The following is a 5,367-nucleotide window of genomic DNA, read 5'->3' on the forward strand; positions in this document are numbered from 1 at the left end:
GAGACACCAATTCTGATTATGGAGCTAACAGCTCATTCCCTTCTTTAGCAGTACACAGCACCAGGTGACTCACAGGGGACAAGGCTGCTGCCTTCCTGTGCCCCTTACAAGTCTCATGGCACTCTGTGTGACCTCAATGTTAATATCTTACTCAATTTAAAAGTAAAAAATTTGGTTTTAACTGAGCAAAACCTACCTTGGAGATCTGTTTGGTTTTTTCCATCTCTCACATCAAGATGTATTTAAATCCATTTATTTCAGTGGACTTAAGTTTTCTTTTAACTTGGTGTTAGAAGTGTGGCACTTGGTGTCTCACTTCAGGTAATTAACCTGCTTCATATTTTTTCTATGCTGTTAATTAATTTGAATTTTCATAATGGGAAGTGTTCCCCTGGTTGATTAGTCTGCTTTCAAAGTGTCCAGTATTTTTGCATGTAAAACAGTTTACAGAAACAGAAGATTTGGCCTTGGTGGCACAAGAAAAAAAATAAAGATGGAGTTTATGGCCATCTCAGAAGGACAGAGAATGTACCTTGTTAGAAGATTTAGGAAAGTTATAAATGTATTCTTTGTGGCTGAGGTCTACAAAGACCAAGTAGTCTGTCATCTGCTGTCAAAAAAAAATTGAAGTCTGTCCTTAAGCAGGGCAATTTACATGTGATCACATCAGGATGACTTAAAAAAAACAGACCATAACCAAACCCAACTAAATGCAAGAACAGTAATAACATTAATCTGGAAAAATATCTGAGTTCTTTACTAGTAGGTATAGAGTACCATTAAGAAAGAAAAAAAAACAAACATGCAAGAATGGCAATGTTAAAGGCCATAAAAATAATATTAAATAGAACACCAGCATCCTCTCTGACTCCAAAATGTAGCTGTAAAAGGCTTCTTCTGCAGAAGAACACCACCAGGAATATGTATTTTTGAAGCAAAGGATGTTTTTGTACTCTGTCTGTGGGAAGCTGACTCGCAAGTCATCAGTTTTGAGGAGAATTAGAGGAGAATCAGTGAGGGAACTGAGTGATGCTACTGCTGTATTTCATTCTCCTCGGGGCTCCTGTTTTCAAATTGTAAAAACAACCATAAACACAATGCCTGAAAAATATTTATTCCACAATGAAATGACACATTTTTTGTGACTTAATAGACAAAATTATTTTGTTATTAAGTTGCAAAAAAACTCTGAAACATGCTGGAATAGTAAGGGAAGCTTTAGAGGAAAATATGACAGAAAATAAAGCCTGGAGGTGAATGAAACCAGCGTAAACTACAAAATGGAAAAGCAAAAGCCAAACCAGATCACTCTGGCACTGGCTCCCTTTGACAACTATCAAGACAGATGATATGCAGTAGTAATGGACTTCATTAAGACTTTCAATGTAGTGCAGAGTATGGGCTGAGAACAATTACAAAGGCAGCTAAAGAGAAGTCATTAACAATGATTTCTGTTGCTCAGCAGGACCAGACTGGCTGCATATGTTTAAGGGGATGACAGACCAGTGCAGAAATTTTTTAGATGAGGTCCACAAACTGTCACTGTGTAGCTGGGAAGACAAAATGGCCAGTGCTAGGTGTTCCCATATGAGATGGAGCAAATTTAAGCTCAAGTGGTCTGGTGTTGGGCAGCTTTAGACTGCCTAGTACCAGGGCAAGAAGCCCAAAGAGTAAAGCCTGTGCTTGAGGAGTTGTGGTGCACATTAGACCTCAGGAATCAAATGTCTTAAAAGGATTCACAGTAACTATTCCTGTGTTCAGTCTGGTTAAGATGGAATTAATTTTTCCCATAGCAGCCCTCCTAGAGCTGGGCTTTGCACTGGTAGCTGGCAGAGTGTGGATAATACACCAGTGTTTTGGCTACTGCTGAGCAGTGCTCACACAGCATCAAGTAGAGAATTACATCTTTTTTGTTTTTCCTTTGCTTGTGTGCACATGACCTTTGTTTTTGCTTCAGAAAACTGCCTTTACCTTGACCCACAAGGGGTTTTTATCATCTTATTTTCTCTGCCCCCATTCTGCTGAGGAGGGGAGCAGTAAAGCAGCTCAGGAGGCAACTGGCTCCAGCCAAGGTCAATGTACCACACATCCTTCAAACTGAAATAATGTTCAAAATAAAGATAAAGGTTAAATTTGTACAACACAAAATTCCAAAACCCAAGCTGGAGTCTCATCTCACAGGCCACAATAGATCATACATGGCATCTGGCTGTGAATATATGCATTAAATGGCAAGTAGCTGAACTGTTCATATGAAGTGTGAATGGCAGAAAGAGTCAGCAGTATTTCTGTGTATGAGATACCAGCACTGCAGTGAGGTGTGAGAAAGGAGCTGACTCTCACCATGTATGTGAAACTTGTCAAGTCCAGGAATATCTTAGGTGAGATACTTTCATGTGAAAAGAGAAGACTAATTGCCTGGTAGAAGGTAACAGGGAACTTGACATGGACCACAGTGTACAATGCTCTCTGCCCATATTCAAGAAACATGAGCAAAAATCAGAACAGGTGCAGGGCTGGCAGGTGAGAATGATCAGCAGTTTGAGAGTCTGCCTTGAGAAAAGAGCAAAAAAACCTTGTCTTTCTGCTGAACAAAACAAAGCTGGAGACTGGATGTAATTCTGTCTATAAATAAACACACAGGGAAGGGAAAGGAAGAAGTATTTGAACTAAATGGCAACATCAGCATAGAACATATGGATATAAATCAGCCAGAAGGCTGGAAATTAGCAGAGGTTCTATTTAGAACAGCTCTGGAACTTATTCAATAGGAGCTGCAAGGTGTGGTGTGATTTCACTGACTGCAGAAGCCAGAGAACTAGGCTCTAACATCAGGAGCTCCCTTCCTGTCTTCCACATTTATTACCTCCACTGTTACCTGCTATACTCAGCTGGAGCATACACTATGTTGAATCTTCTCTACTTCTTTTTCCTAGGAGAAATGCTGCAAATGCTAGAATTGAAGTAAAGCAAATATCTTCCTTTTTTGCCATCATGAATCCCTACAAGGTGCTGGAGTATGGATTATGACCTACACATGCATATACATAAACATCCACATATGTCTGCGGGAATGGGTAGAACTTTACCTGCACACATACAAGGCACAAATATGCATGTTTGAAGTGGGCTGTACACACTGGGTATTTTTATTTCTCAGGAGTTTATTACAGTATTCCAATGGTTTATTTTCATCCTTCTTCCAGGGTAATAGGTTGTGGAACTACCCTTCTGCATTTTGACCACTGCACAAACTATGTGCTTGTGTAATCTCGTAAGTATCACAGCATCTCATCTGAGTCAGAGTGTAAGAGAGGGAATGTGTCACTGGAAAATGCTGAATTTCTGTCCCTTGCTCTCTTGGTAGGGATCACACGCACGCAATTGCCAGGAGGAGCATGGGAGCAGCAGCTGGTGCAGTTTCCCCTGCACTGAAGCTGCAGCCTGGTATGTTCTGCTGTTTTGCCTCTGCGTACATGTGTGTGTGTGTGTGTGTGTGTGTGTGTGCTGGTACATACATGCATTCATACACCTCACACCAACACCGGTGCATGTGCCTCAGACTAGTCTGTTAACCTTACACATTTCAACTCACTTTTATAAAGGACACTGTGCCAACATGCCTGGAGCTACAGGGCACGTGCTGCGGAAAAAGCCAAGCCTAGCCCATGATCGTGCATGGAGAAGGTGTTATAGGTGACAGGCATGCCCTGTTTGCCTGTCACAACAGAGAAGCGGGTGCTTAAATCTGTCCTTGTGACAGCTCCACGTGCCTTGCTTGTTTATCTGTCTCAAACGGATGGCCCTATGGGTTTTTTTCATGTCAGTGTGTAAGTGTATGTGTGGGTGTGCATGTGTGCCTCGCCAAAATAGTCTCAAGTGTCTCAGGCCATGGAACAGCTATGTATGTGCCTGTCAACAGGGTAAGTGCCAGTGCAGTAACAACAGTCATACGTATTTTAGGCTAATGTGTGTGTCAGTCAAACTCAGAGTGTGCCTGCCTGCGTTTCTCAGGCCAGCGGGTGGATGTTTGTGTCTCATGATCCCTGTGTGCTGGAGCAGCTTGTGTGCTTGTCCCTTTCCTTCTGATTGTCACATATCACAGGGTACTCTGAGTGTACCTGTGTACATGCCAGGATTCTCTGAGTGTGCAATTCCCTGCCTGTCTGACAGCAACAGTCCCAAATGCCTCAGGGCAGCATCCCTCTTGCTGTGACAGTGGCCTGTGCTCCTCGTGCCAGTGCCAGTCTGTCTGTCTGTCAGTGACACAGGGTCATGCACCTCAGGACTCTGTGTGTGGGTGGGTGTGTGTGTCTCACAAGGACAACAGCTCCTGTGCCTAAGACCCTGGCACCTCAGTAACAGTGACAGCGCTTGTGAGTGTCACAGTGACAGTCATGCACCTCAGTACGACATGTCTGTATATCTGTGTGACACGGCCCCACAGGCCTTGGACTGTGTGACAGCCACATGCCTTGAACCCGTGTGCTGTGACTGCCATGGAGCCCAGAGTGACACAGCTTCAGACCCCTGCACGAGAGCGCCTCACAGCCCAGTGTCTGTCCATCTGTCTGTCCGTAGCTCAGAGCTCCTCACAGCCCAGTGTCTGTCCATCTGTCTGTCCGTAGCTCAGAGCGCCTCACAGCCCAGAGTCTGTCCATCTGTCTGTCCGTAGCTCAGAGCACCTTACAGCCCAGAGTCTGTCCATCTGTCTGTCCGTAGCTCAGAGCGCCTCACAGCCCAGTGTCTGTCCATCTGTCTGTCCGTAGCTCAGAGCGCCTCACAGCCCAGTGTCTGTCCATCTGTCTGTCCGTAGCTCAGAGCGCCTCACAGCCCAGAGTCTGTCCATCTGTCTGTCCGTAGCTCAGAGCGCCTCACAGCCCAGTGTCTGTCCATCTGTCTGTCCGTAGCTCAGAGCGCCTCACAGCCCAGTCTGTCCATCTGTCTGTCTGCACCTCATCTCAGACTCAAGTGTCTCCCTGAGGGCGACAAGGGCCTGCATCCCTCTGAGGTGCCCATTACACGCATGCCCTGGGGCTGTGCATTCCTCACAGTTCCACAGCCTCTGTCAGCTGTGCCTGCCTGCAAGGGGACCCTGAATGTGAGGGGACCGTGCTTGTGCGGGGTGCTCCGTGAGCATGTGAGTGAGGGGACTGTCTGTGAGGCAGTACGGTGCGCGGTGTTTGTGTGAGGGGACTGTGGGTGTGAGAGGTGCTGTGAGAGTGTCCGTGTGTCTGTCCGTGTCTGGACCGTGCCTGTGAGCGCGGCCGGGCGGGCGAGGCCGGGGGCAGCGGCCCCTCACGTCAGCGCGGCGCGGGGCGGGCGGCGGCGCGGCGCCCTTAAATGCCGGCGGCGGCGCGGCGCGGG

The sequence above is a fragment of the Lonchura striata genome, chromosome 5 (assembly GCF_050655825.1).
Source record: "Lonchura striata isolate lonStrDom1 chromosome 5, ASM5065582v1, whole genome shotgun sequence".
In the NCBI taxonomy this organism is placed as follows: Eukaryota; Metazoa; Chordata; class Aves; order Passeriformes; family Estrildidae; genus Lonchura; species Lonchura striata.